Consider the following 14682-nt stretch of genomic DNA (forward strand, 5'->3'; position numbering starts at 1 on the left):
CTTGAATACGGACTGAAGGGGGTCTGAAATTCCATGGGGAATAAAAATAGCAAAACCACATGCTGAAATTAGAATTTATATTTAGACGATATATTGTCTTTCACTCACCCTGCAGAATTTTATTTTTAAGGCTGTACATTGTGTGGCTCTCTGTTTCTCATTTTAGAAACACACGGAACTCACTGGAAAATCAGACCTGGTTAATAATAATATAAACATTGTCTGGGTAAACATGCAAGAGTTGCTATGCAGAATAGGGGCAAAACATTCTTCACCAACAAACAACACACTGACTCAGTTTTCATCACAAACACTGGATTGTATTTTGTGGAAGTGTCATTGTGAAATGCTGTCACAGAATCTTACAAGGCATTTTGGGATTTGTAGTTCCTCATTCAATTGGAAGACCACCAAAGATGTGAACAGACACAGGAAGGCCTGCTTCGAGGAAGGGTGCTTAATGTGTGCAGGTTCACCCTACTGTCCTTCATTGTTCCCTTATTTACCTTACTTACACTCAGATGCAGTGCTGAACATATTTGTTAGCAGCCGTGAGGGCTCTGGAGAAGAACCAAATGGTAAAAACGGAGCTTTCCAGAGCCCTCTGTGTGTTAGGGCAGCACTCTTTAATTATAGAATCAGATTTCTGAGTCTAAAATCTTTTGTAGGCTTGATCATTTTCGTATGATTTCTTCCTTCAGACATAATCTTGATGATAACCCCAACATGGGATATGTCTCCCTTGGGATGCCAAGCAAGGATCATATTATGCTTTTGAGTCATGGGTTATAACTTTTGTTGCTTGTCATATGCTCCCAATTCATTCAACAAAAACTTATTGAATACTTACTCTGGGCCAACATTGTTCCAGCCACGAGGGATACAGCAAGGCACTAGACTATGTCCCTGTCCTCATGGAACTTACATTTCAGCATAGGAAGACAGATAATAAACAGTAGTTATATGACATGGCAGGCGGTAAGCAGTACCATGGAGAAGAATTCAGCTGTGGAAGGAGGAACGAGACTGATGTAAGTGGGGCTTGGTCATTACAGGGCAGTTGAGGAAGTTCTTGATATGATCCAAGGCCAGGAGGATGGGAGGCAGTATGCTGGGCATGAGGAACAGCGACTATGAGGGGCTGAATTAGGAGTGTGCTTGGCATAGTTAAGCAATAGCAAGGAGGCCAGTGTGGCAAGACATGCACGAACAGTATGGAGAGGAAGAAGAGGTTAGGTAAGAGAGATGGGGGGGAGGGGTCGTGTAGACCATTGTAAAGACTTTGACTTTCATTATAAGGCAGATGGGGAACTGCTCGGGTCTTCTGAGTAGAGGAGTGCCATGGTCTGACTGTACATAGATTGCTCTGACTGCTGTAATCCAGGCAAAAGATGATGGCAGCTTGACCAAAGGGATAGCAGGGGAATTTGTGAGAAGTGGTTGAATTCTGCAAGCATTTTAAAGTCAAAACTGATAGGATTTGTGACTCAGATCTTTTTTTCCTCATGTTGTTATATAGAATGAGTGTCAGAGACATTGCTTCCTGCAGTGTACTGATTCTAAATTGAATCCTAACACATCTAATTACTCACTTAAAAATAAGTAATTTTCCAGGTTAAAAAAATTGCATAGACTCCTTACCCAACTACAGACTTAATGGTTGGCTATTTATCATACAAAAGACAAAAGATTTTGGGAATCCCTCCTGGCATAGCACTGTTCTGTGTCTTAATATGCTTTGGGAGGCAGGAAATGACTTGTGACCTTAAGCCCACATTCTGGCTGACGAGACAAAATCTCTGGACTACAGACACCACATACACACACATAAACTTCTACACACATGCACAGATCCCTGAAAGTTATGAGAATCACACAGCTGGAATGAGCCATTGTCTCGGGTGGGTCTGTGTTCATCCATATGCAGGTGTGTTGAAGGGGTGGCAGGAAGTAATTAACAACCGCTATACTAATTTTTAGTATAAACATGTACATAAGTGGTTAGAGAAGGGAAAGATGAGAGATGATTATATAGCAAAGGTGAGATGTAAGCTAGGACTAGAAAGATGAATAAGAAATAAATAAGTAGAGAGGACACGAAACACATTCTTTTGGGTCTCTTCTCTGTGCCTCTCCTTAGAAGCTGGAGAATTTTGTGCCTTCTCCTACTCTTTCCCTATACAATCTATTTAGGTGATACCCTGACATTAGGAAGCCCAGTCTTAGGAAGCTCTGTCGCTTCTACTTTGAACCAATAAGTTGAAGTTGAATCTTTAGAGCACACCAATCCGCAGTTTGATTAGCTGCCAGACTCCACTTCAGTGGAGTCAGGCTGTGTTCTTCTTTTCGAATGGTTATAGATTATAGAAAATCTTCTTGGGCAAATCTTGAGATTAAGAAGGTATTGGGAGTATGTTCTGTGTCCCGTTCCTTGTTTTTAATCCTTACTACCTTATCCTTCCACCAGTCTTCCCTCTCCTCTCCATTTTACATTCAGTTCTCCTGTTACACAGTATATGTGTTTCTAAAAATCACCGAGTTATGTAAAATGACACAATAACAACTAAATGGTTTATGGGAAAAAACACAGAGGTTGGGGCACATCACACAAAAGCTTAATCAATGACATGAACAGGACTAGAGGAACCTAAAGAAAACAGCGGCATAATTTTACACATCTTAAAGAACTTAAAAAAAAAAAGAAAGTAGCTAAGAAATACATAAGTACTGCAATAAATATGGCACTTTAGTTTGAAAAAGGCCTGAAGTTTTCTGGCAGAAGTGAACATCAGGAGGATCGCAGCTTGGGAGTCATGGTGAAGTGGTAGAAGAAAGGTTATCACCTAAATTAGAAGGAAAGTTGTAAGAAACACCAGATGGGGGTGAGTGTAATATCAGTGGCATTGGAATACATTTTAATTCACAAAATAAGCATTGAAGGGAACCAACTGTACCTTACTTTATCTTGATGATTAACTGGCACTTTACTTTCCCCCTACTGTATTATTCTCTCCTCATGCTCATAATGTCCAGAAAATTCTAGTTTTTACAAAGACTGATGAGAACATCTATCAACCAGATATTTAAACTTACTGAATATTGAATATCCTATCTCCAGGATGCTTGTCTGGGATATGGGAAGTCAAAAGGATTTTGAAACCAAGGGTTCTGTCCTTTTATAGTTTCAGTATGAGGAATCACGAGAAGAGACATTTGAGGCGAAACAAAAGTTCTTAAAAAGTAACAATATAGGGGTGCCTTGGTGGCTCAGTGGGCTGAGCTTCTGCCTTCGGCTCAGGTCATGATCCCAGGGTCCTGGGATCGAGCCCCAAGTCGGGAAGCGGGAAGCCTGCTTCCCTCTCCCTCTCTCTGCCTACTTGTGATCTCTGTCTGTCTGTCAAATAAATAAATAAAATCTTTTTTTAAAAAAGTAACAATATATTATAGAACTGATACATCAGTGCTGAAGAAGTAGGGTAAAATACAGTTAGTGAGGGAAGATTTCTTGGATTAAAATTTTGATCTTGATCTTAAAGTTGTGAACATGGTTTGGAAAAGAAAAGGAACTCATAATACCTAGAAAGAATGTAGAAATCCCCCAGGTTTTTCTGTTTCTTTTTCTTCATTTTCTCATCCCCCAGCCCATAGGTGATCCTATGGCGGCAGTAAGCTTCAAAGGCAGTCACCAGGAGCCAAAACTACAAGGAAGGCAAAAAAGCTCTTTCTCTTCCTCCTCTTGTCCTTCTCCTCCTCTTCCTCCTCCTCCTCCTCCTTCTTCTCCTTTCTCTCTCTCTCTCTCTCTGTCATAAGTAAAGACCCAGCTTTCTGGCTAGAAGACTGAAAACAAGAGATAGCTTCAGAGACCTGGAAGGTACCAAGGAGATCACAGGCACAGACAACCTCGAAGAAAGTAACTCCATAAAGTTGTTCATGAGCACGTGTGCTCATCCCCCCACCTGGAAGGAAAGGATCTGAACCTAATGAGCATACCAAAGACTTTGAGAACTGAAGTAAAAGACCACCATCTAGGACCCAGATTGACTACTGGGTGATGCATACATTGGACAAATCCAAAAAACACTGCAGCAGTTTTGAAAACTAAACTGATACCAGAGCCTTAGCCCCAGAAAGTGGGTTAAGACTCATAGTCTAAACCTAATGAAGTCAGATGCCTGCTAAAACAGAAGCATCAACATTCTCCATAGGATTTAAACAAAACCTGTAGATTCATAACATACTATTCAAAATGTCCAGGATACAGTCCAGAATTACTTAGTATAAAAAGAACTGGGAAAATCTAAGCTTGCATTGGAGGGGGGAAAAAACGATAAGAAGATGTTAACACGAGCTAACTCTTAGGGTGGAATCAGATGGCAAAGACTTTAAAGCAGCTGTTGTACCAGTGTTCCAGTGAGCAACGGTAAATGCTATAGAAATGAATGGAAAAATACAAAGCTTCTACAAACAAAAATAGGAGATACATTGAAGAGCCAAATAAATATATTAAAACTGAAAAATACAGTGACCAAGATAAAAACCTCACTGGGTGGGCTCAGTAGTATAATGGAAATGACAGTGGAGTCTGTGAACTTAAAGACAGATCAATAGAAATTACCCAGTCTGAAGAAGAGAGAGAAAAAGACTCTGGGAGGTTGGAGAGAACAGCGCCTCAGGGATCTGTGAGACAATAACAAAAAGTCTAACTTTTATGTTGCTACAGTCCCAGAGAAGAGGAAGAGAACCAGAGTGAAAAAAATAATTGAAGAAATAATGTGATTGCTGTGATGAGCACAGGGTGTTATATGTAAGTGATGAATCACTAAACTCTACTTCTGAAACTAATATTAAACTATATGTTAACTAACTGGAATTTAAATAAAAACTTGAAACAAACAAAGGAAAGAAGAATGTGAAAACTTCCCATGTTTGGCAAAAGACATAAATTTACCAATTAAAAAAGCTAAGTGAACCCCAAACAGAATAAACCCAAAGAAATCCATTCCCAGACACATCATACTCAAACTTCTGGAAACGAGAAATGAATTAAAAAATCTTTAAAGTAGCCAGATTTATTCTAAGGAAAAAGTGATTCAAATGATCATACATTTCTCACCAGAAACCATGGAGACCAGAGGAAGTGCAAAAATGTTTCTAAAGTACTCAAAGAAAAGATTTAACCCAAATTCTTATATCTAGCCAAAAAAAAATCTTTAGTATTAAGGTTAAAGAAAGACATTTTCAGATGAGAGAAAACTAAGAGGACTTCATTGCCAGAAGACCTTCTCTGAAACAACTGATAAAGGAACTATTCGGACAGAGGGGAAATGATAGGAGAAAGAAACGTGGAACATCAAGAGCAAAGGAAGAGTAAAAGAAATGGTAAGTATAATAGACTTTTTCTGCTCTTGAGTTTTTGATAGGTGAAAGCAAAAACTTTATTATTGTCTGGTAAAGTTTTCATTGTATGGAGGTGTAATATGTAAGAGAGCTGCAACCTAGAAGGGAGAGGTATAGGGGGAAGGCATTTTGATGGGTTTGTATGCTCCACTGAATGTGGGGAAATGCTGATTCTAAGTACATTATCATCCTTAACTATAAACTCTCCAAAGAGATGTCAAAACACAATTAATTAATTTAATAATACAAAATGTTAAAAGACCCTAAAAGAGAGCAGGAAATAGGAAAGAAGAAGGAAAAACGGGGAAAAACAGAAAGCAAATAATGTAAAGCTGAGCATAAACATATCAGTAACTAAGTGCAAATGGTCTAAATGTGTATACACCAATTAAAAGACAAACTATCAGGATGGATTTTGTAAATGATGCAACTATAAAGTGTCTTCAAGAAACTCATTGCAGGGGCGCCTGGATGGCTCAGTCGGTTAAGCATCCAACTCTTGATTTTGGCTCAGATCATGATCTCAGAGTTAGGAGATCAAGCCCTGTGCCAGCCTGCACACCGAGCATGGAGCCTGCTTAAGATGTTCTCTCCCCTTCTTCCTCTGTCACCTCCCGCAAATAGATAAATAAAATTTAAAAAGAAACTTCAAATATAGGTGAATTAAAAGTAGAAAATGGCAAAAGATATACCACGCAACTAATCAAAAGAAATTTAGCTGTATTAATAGCAGATTAGACTTCAGAGCAAAGAAAACTCCTAGGGATAAAGAGGAACTTTACATAACCATAAAAGAGCTAATTCACTAAGAAGAGATAATCCAAAATGTGAATGCATCTAACAACAGTGCTTCAAAATACCTGAAGCAAAACCTGGCAGAACTGAAAGGAGAAATAGATAATCCATAATTATACTTGGTAACTTTAACACTCCTCTCTCAGTAATTGATAGAAATATTGGACAGATAATCAGCAAAGATATAGAGGAACTGACAACCAACTGGATCTAATTGATATTTTATGGAACACTCCACCTAACAATAGCTCAGTCCACATTCTTTTCAAGTGCACAGGGAACATTTAGCAAGATAGACTTTATTCTGGATCATAAAAGGGTCTTAATGAATTTAAAAGAATTGAAATCATACAAAGCATATTCTCTAACCATAATTGGAATTAAATTAGAAGTCAATAAGAAAATGATAACAGGAAAATCTTCAAGTACTTGGAAATTAAACAATGCTATTTCTAAATAATCTATGGGTCAGAGAGGGTCTTAAGTGAAATTAGAAAATATTTTGAAGTGGGTGAAAATGAAATAAAACACTTGTTGAAACAATATATATGCTGTATGTATATTGTAATGTGTATTGTCAGACAGAGTAGGCCAATTACTGATATTTGAATGCTGACACCATTATTTATTCATCAGAGATACACAAAATTCATAAAATACTCAAGTAGCAAGTGTCAAGGGATTGTATATTCACCTAGTTGGTAAAATAAGCTATTTAATTTGTCAAGTAAGTATTAAATAATCATAATTAGAATTAGGTGACTTTTTAAGGGTCAAGTAGAAAACTGAACAAAGTTAGATGATGTAGCTAAAGCAGTGCTTAGAGGGAAATTGATAACATTAGATGTTTCTATTAGGAAAGAAGAAAGATTTCAAATCAGTCTGCTTTCTGCCTAAAGAAAATTCTAAAAGAAGAGTAAATAAACCTAAAGCAAGCAGAAGAAAGGAAATAGTGAAGATCAGACCAGAAATAAGTGAAATTGAAAATAGAAGAGTAAGGAAAAACAAGGAAACCAAAATAAGACTATTTGAAAAGATCAGTGGGTGCCTGGGTGGCTCAGTCAGTTAACTGGCTGCCTTCAGCTCAGGTCATGGTCCCAGGGTTCTGGGATCGAGCCCCACATCGGGCTCCCTGCTCAGCAGAGAGCCTGCATCTCCCTCTTTCTCTGCCTGCCTACTTGTGCTCTCTCTCTCTCTCTCTCTCTCTGTCAAATAAATAAATAAAATATTTTTAAAAGAACAGTAAAATGATAAGCCTCTAGCAAGGCTGGCAAAGATGAAGAGAGAAAAGAAATAAATTAGCAGTATTCAGAATGCTAGACTTCCACATTCTGAAAGGATAACAAGGGCATACTCTTGACAACTTAGTGGTATTGGACCAATTCCTCAAAAATCATAAACTATACAAATCTATACAAGATGAAGTGGGTGGCCTCAACAGCCCTGTCAGTCTGTTCATGGAGGAATCAGTACTTCATTTTAAGACTTAGGATAATATGGCTATAGTGACCAAGGCAGTGTGGAATTGGCAAAAGGATAGACACCTCAACAAATGGAAGAGAATAGAATAAATTCGCTGAAGTGTTACTGTTTGATTTTTGACAAGGGTACAAAGGCAATTTAATAGAGAATATATCGGAGAGGGGCGCCTGGGTGGGTCAGTGGGTTAGAGCCTCTGCCTTCGGCTCAGGTCATGATCCCAGGGTCCTGGGATGGAGCCCCACATCGGGCTCTCTGCTCGGCAGGGAGCCTGCCCCCCCACACCTGCCTCTCTGCCTACTTGTGATCTCTGTCAAATAAATAAATAAAATCTTTAAAAAAAGGAATAGGAGAATATATAGTTCTTTAAACAAGTGAAATTGAAAAAAATTAAATTTGACCATATGCAGAAGAAATGAACTCTAAATCTGTTACCTTATTCAAAAATTAAATCAAAATATACCACAGGTCTAAATGTAAAACTTTAAGAGGTAATACGTAAGGGAAAATATTTATGAGCTAGGATTATGCAAAGAGCTTTTAGACACGAGACCAAAACCATGATTCATAAAACTTTAAAAATTCATCTGGACTTGACGCCCCGCCCCCGCGCGGCGCTGCCCAACCGGCGGCGTCGGCAGCGGCGCGGGAGGCGGCAAGGCCGGGGCAGCAGGAGCCGGCGCGGCAACCGCAGCAAGAGTGGCGGGGACGGAGCAGACCACGACGAGGGCACACAGGCGGCCGGGCCGGGCCACGGGGAGAGCGGCCGCGGGGAAGCGGGCGGGAGGCCGGGCGGGCAGCGGGCAGCTGCCGAGCTGCGGAGTGACATGGTACTGCTCAAGGAGTATCGAGTCATCCTGCCTGTGTCTGTAGATGAGTATCAAGTAGGGCAGCTGTATTCTGTGGCCGAGGCCAGCAAAAATGAAACAGGGTGGAGAAGGCGTGGAGGTCCTGGTGAACGAGCCCTATGAGAAGGACGGTGAGAAAGGCCAGTACACACACAAGATCTACCACTTACAGAGCAAAGTGCCCACGTTCGTTCGAATGCTAGCCCCAGAGGGAGCCCTGAATATACATGAAAAGGCATGGAATGCCTACCCTTACTGCAGAACTGTTATTACGAATGAGTACATGAAAGAAGACTTTCTGATTAAAATTGAAACCTGGCACAAACCAGATCTTGGCACCCAGGAGAATGTGCATAAATTGGAGCCTGAGGCGTGGAAACACGTGGAAGCCATATACATAGACATTGCAGATTGAAGCCAAGTACTTAGCAAGGATTACAAGGCAGAGGAAGACCCAGCAAAATTTAAATCTATCAAAACAGGCCGAGGGGGCGCCTGGGTGGCTCAGTGGGTTAAGCCGCTGCCTTCGGCTCAGGTCATGATCTCAGGGTCCTGGGATCGAGTCCCGCATCGGGCTCTCTGCTCGGCAGCGAGCCTGCTTCCCTCTCTCTCTCTCTGCCTGCCTCTCTGTCTGCTTGTGATCTCTCTCTGTCAAGTAAATAAATAAAATCTTAAAAATAAAATAAATAAATAAAAAGGCCGAGGACCCTTGGGCCCAAATTGGAAGCAAGAACTTGTAAATCAGAAAGAGTGCCCATACATGTGTGCATACAAACTGGTTACTGTCAAGTTCAAGTGGTGGGGCCTGCAGAACAAAGGGGAAAACTTTATACATAAGCAAGAAAGGCGTCTGTTTACAAACTTCCACAGGCAGCTGTTCTGTTGGCTTGATAAGTGGGTTGACCTGACTATGGACGACATCCGAAGGATGGAAGAAGAGACGAAGAGACAGCTAGATGAGATGAGACAAAAGGACCCAGTGAAAGGAATGACCGCGGATGACTAAAGGCACCCTTCCCCTTCTGCACTTTTTGCAAGACAGTGGTCAACAGGAAGGCCCAGCAGCTCCACCCTCCCGAGTGACAGGCCATCTTCGGACGCAGCCTTTCTGTGCCCATTCTTCGGACGCAGCCTTTCTGTGCCCATTCTTCAGGCAACTTACGATCCCTTACTATAGCTAATTCTAGATGCCCTTTAATATTGTGAACAAATAGACCATCTGGTATTATGAAGCCCATGTGTGCGGGAGCCTGCTCCTCTGAGATACATGGCGTGTAGGTTGCTGAATTTACAGCTCCTCCCTGTCCAGCCATTTTGTTCTCAACCCATTTCTGTGTGTTCCCTGCCCCCCCACCCTTAATTTCCAAGTGACATTTTTAGTCTTTCAAAAAAAAAAAATCATCTGGACTTGATAAAAATAAAAACCATTGCTTTATAAAAGATAGTGTTAGGGGAAAACAAGACAAGCCAGTAATTTGGAGAAAGTATTTATAAATCACGTATCCAACAAAGGACCTGTATACAGTATATATAAAGAACTCTCCCAACTCAACAATTTAAAAAAACGGACAGTCCAATTTAAAAATAAACAAAATTACTTAAACAGATTCTTCATCAAAGAGGATATAAGGATGACAAATATGCATGGGAAAAGTTGTTCACAATTAATTACTAGCATCAGGGAAGTGCAAATTGAACCCACAAGATTCTTTTTTTTTTTATTTGTTTATTTACAGCATAACAGTGTTCATTGTTTTGGCATCACACCCAGTGCTCCATGCAGTACGTGCCCTATTACCCACCACCTGGTTCCTCAACCTCCCACCCCTCCCCCCCCCCCCGCCCCTTCAAAACCCTCTGGTTGTTTTTCAGAGTCCATAGTCTCTCATGGTTCATCTCCCCTTCCAGTTTCCCTTAACTCCCTCTCCTCTCCATCTCCCCATGTCCTCCATGTTATTTGTTATGCTCCACAAATAAGTGAGACCATATGATACTTGACTCTCTCTGCTTGACTTATTTCGCTCAGCATAATCTCTTCCAGTCCCGTCCATGTTGCTACAAAAGTTGGGTATTCATCCTTTCTGGTGGAGGCATAATACTCCATAGTGTATATGGACCACATCTTCCTTAACCATTCATCCGTTGAAGGGCATCTTGGTTCTTTCCACAGTTTGGCGACCGTAGCCATTGCTGCAATAAACATTGGGGTACAGATGGCCCTTCTTTTCACTACATCTGTATCTTTGGGGTAAATACCCAGCAGTGCAATTGCAGGGTCATAGGGAAGCTCTATTCTTAATTTCTTCAGGAATCTCCACACTGTTCTCCAAAGTGGCTGCACTAACTTGCATTCCCACCAACAGTGTAAGAGGTGAACCCACAAGATTCTATTCTACACCTGTTGGAGTGGCTAAAATACAAAATATAGTACCAAATGCTGATGAGGATGTGGAGCAACAGGAACCTTCATCTGTTGCTGGTGAGAATGTTGAATTGTGCTGCCCATCTGGAAAACAGTTGGCTCTTTCCTATAAAGATAAATACACATGTAAACCATATGACCTAGCAGTCCTCCTGGATATTAACCCTAGAGAAGTGAAAACACATGCTCATTAAAACAAACAAACAGACAAGAAAATAACCCTGTACACAAATGTTTCTAAGCAGCAGAATAAGTAATAGCCAAAAACTGGAAAAAGCCCAATACACTTCAGTGGATAAATGAATAAACTGTGGTACTTTCATACCGTGGAGTATTACTCAGCAATAAAAAGGAATGGAGTACTGATAGACCCAACAACTTGGATGGATCTTAGAGGCATTGTGTTGAATGAAAAAAGCCAGACTCATAGGACTACAAACTGTAGGAACCCATTTACAGGACATTCCTGAAATTATAGAACTGTAATGATTGAGAATAGGTCAGTTGTTGTCCTGGATTAGAGAATGATATGAATACGAAGGGGCAGCACAAGGAAGTTTGGGGGGTGATGGAAGTATTCTATATCCTGATTGTGATGCGTGTTAACATGTGTTAAAAGTCATAGAACTGCACTCCTGTCCCAAATCAATTTTACTGTGATAGTTTTAAAAGTTTAAAAGTAAAAATTAAAGAAAATCACAGTTCACAGATTTCTGTGGTCTGGTGATAAGAAGATAGAACTCTGCCTGTAGGACATTTTCAAGTAAAAGGATTCCTTTTCCACCAAAAAAGTTACATGAACTAGGGGTGCTTCGGTGGCTCAGTTGGTTAAGTGTCTGCCTTCAGCTCAGGTCATGATCCCAGGGTCCTGGGATTGAACCCCGCAGTGGACTCCTTCTCTCTCTCCACTCTGCCTACCGCTCCCCCTGCTTTGCTCTCTTGCTGTGTCTCTCTTTGTATCAAATTTTAAAAACTTTTTTTTTAAGTTACATGCATTAAATATCCAGCATTGCGGTCACCATAAGGTAAATCCCAAAGCCGCTAAGCTGAAAACCAGACACACCAAAACAGAAATGTCGTTGGGAGCCCTGCTAAGCTATGTCGAGGAATCTATACCATGCAGGAAGTATCCAACTATGAGAAAAGAAATCTCTTTGGAGAAACATTAATATTCTCATTGCTGGGGCACCTGAGTGGCTCAGTGGGTTAAAGCCTCTGCCTTTGGCTCAGGTCATGATCCCAGGGTCCTGGGGTCGAGCCCCACATCAGGTTCTCTACTTGGCAGGGAACCTAGTTCTCTCCTCTCTTTCTGCCTGCCTCTCTGCCTACTTGTGATCTCTGTCAAATAAATTAATTAAATCTTCAAAAAAAATATTCTCATTGCTAAAGTAAAAGTTTAAGTAAAAGTAAAGCTAAAAATCTCACTGCTGAAGTGAAGTAAAAGAAAGGTCTTTCCTAACCTTAGCTTAAGAAACGGGTGGAATAGATTTGGGCACCAGAGTGGCAGACTACTCGTGCAAGTTGTAACCTTTTAATTAGTAAAGCCTTAAAAACATGACAGTGTTTTGAGTAGGAGAATCTGGGTATTGGAGCATTGTGTTTTTTTGACAAGGGTAGGTAGCGTTCTGGAAGTTCTGTGTTCTTTTATGCTGTATAAACATGTGTTTGCTTAAAGTTCCCATTCTTTAATCTTACTTATTGAAAGGGGGCGGGCATAGCATCATAGAGAACAAGAGAATTTCAGTTCTGGTTTGTTTTCTTTTTGTCTCACCATAGCCAACATTCTGGATTCTCTTTCAAATATATCCCTTCCTCTTGGTTAAAGGTGGTTATTTAAAAACAAACAGACCGAGACGCCTGGGTGGCTCAGTTGGTTAAGCTGCTGCCTTCGGCTCAGGTCGTGATCCCGGTGTCCTGGGATCGAGTCCCACATCGGGTTCCTTGCTGGGCAGGGAGCCTGCTTCTCCCTCTTCCTCTGCCTGCCACTCTGTCTGCCTGTGTTCTCTCTCTCTCTCTCTCTGACAAATAAATAAATAAAATCTTTTAAAATAAATAAATAAAAATAAAAACAGACCACATGAAAAAAGAGCACAGTTTCTAAATTTTTGTAATAATAATTAAATGTAAATTAGTTTCAATCATGTTCCTTTTGTTCTTCTGGTTTAAAATTACTGATTCAGGTTGTTTTACATTCACAACTGTTAAACAGTGTTTCTGAGCAAGGTGAAATGAATTAAGGTGGAGTCGTATTGGTGGGCAAGACCTCCCACAGACCTGTGCGAGACTGCAGGCTCCAGTTGCCTCCGACAGCTTCTGCCCACTTGTGCTGGCTCTGCAGGGGAATAGTATTCCAATAAAGATGTTTTCTTCTCTTCCCTTTTATTTTATGGTATAATGGTGGTGATTGTATGCCATTTCATATTAGGCTTAGCAAATTCACATCCTCATCTCCAGCTGGTAATGTACCCGTTTGCTCTTTTTGTTGCTCTGTGTTCAGAGAGCCTAGAGTTCTAGCTCCCACACTGGGTGTACCTCAGGGGATGTTACTGGCATTAAAAAGTGTTTGTAGCTGATTCTGTGAGTGGCATCACGCACCTTATCCAAAGATGACCCTGGACTATTTCCACTTTCATGTACTTTATTTATGAGGTTGCTCTATTAAACTTTACATATAAAAATATGTTCCGTTCCCAAGAAACTGGACAGATAAAATTCACAGATAATGAGAACTTGAATTTGTCACTAATCATCTCCACTTCCCATCCCTTTAAACTTTTAGGGTGTTGCTAACAAACATTTGACTGATTTCATGCCTTGTTTACTCAATATGGGCACAGTGGTTTTTTTTTTAATCTAAGACTTTATTTATGTATTTATTTGACAGATCACAAGTTGGCAAAGAGGCAGGCAGGGCACAGTGTTTTTTAAATACCTACTACATTCCAGTACCGTATTTCAGGAAGGTGTATTACTTTTTCTCACTTTGCTGGTTGAAAACTGCTGAGAAGTGAAGTGGTCTAAGGCAGGAAAGGGGAAGAACAAAGATGTGGATTATCTGCATCCAAATAATTGAGCACCACAGCGTGTATATTCAAGGTGGCGGTGACTCAAGTGAGATAGGTGGGTGGTAACAAATGATTTGAGAGAAACAGACCTGCTGGAGCTCAAATAGAGGCACTTCTGGTATAGTCATTGAGAATTACAGAACAATTAGAGCCGAGAGGAATGCAGAAAAAAACAGTACACTTTTTCGTGTCACTGCAATCTGCCAAGAAATCGAATATGATGCAGGCATGATGTAGGGTTAGGAACCGAGGAATGGTTCATTGTTGATCCTTGAACTTTCTGTTCAGATCCCAGATGGAGCATGATAGAGCATGAAAGGTGAGACAGAAAAACAAACTATGGAATAGGATCTAAATCTGTTGAAGCTGGAATGAAGCCTATCTCAGCAACCTGAGGATATGTTTTTAAGTGGAGGGAAAGAGTTAGTAGGATATATTATCAAAGGGCTCCCCATGCTTTGTGACCTAGAGGTATGGAGCCTGGGCAGGTTTGTGGTTTTTGTTTTTCTGATTTTTTTCAAATATAACTTCTTAAGTCTCAAAGCTTTTAAAAAAAAAGTTATAGGAAATTGCTGTGTCCTTTCTTTTAGGTGAAAGCAGTTGAAAAAAAACACATTCATAGCTGTGCGTTTTATTCCAGGGAAAGTCCATTAGCCAGTTTGTGTTTTAACACTTT

The 14682-nt window shown here is 40.4% G+C and overlaps 1 protein-coding gene and 1 pseudogene across 1 annotated transcript in view; both read left to right on the forward strand.

Annotated features, from left to right (window-relative positions):
• The window catches only part of POLA1 (DNA polymerase alpha 1, catalytic subunit), a 304615-nt gene that overhangs the window by 204927 nt on the left and 85006 nt on the right, over positions 1 to 14682 (forward strand). The window lies entirely within an intron of this gene.
• LOC123935300 lies at positions 8404 to 9623 on the forward strand (annotated as a pseudogene).

Source organism: Meles meles, chromosome X (assembly GCF_922984935.1).
Source record: "Meles meles chromosome X, mMelMel3.1 paternal haplotype, whole genome shotgun sequence".
NCBI lineage: Eukaryota > Metazoa > Chordata > Mammalia > Carnivora > Mustelidae > Meles > Meles meles.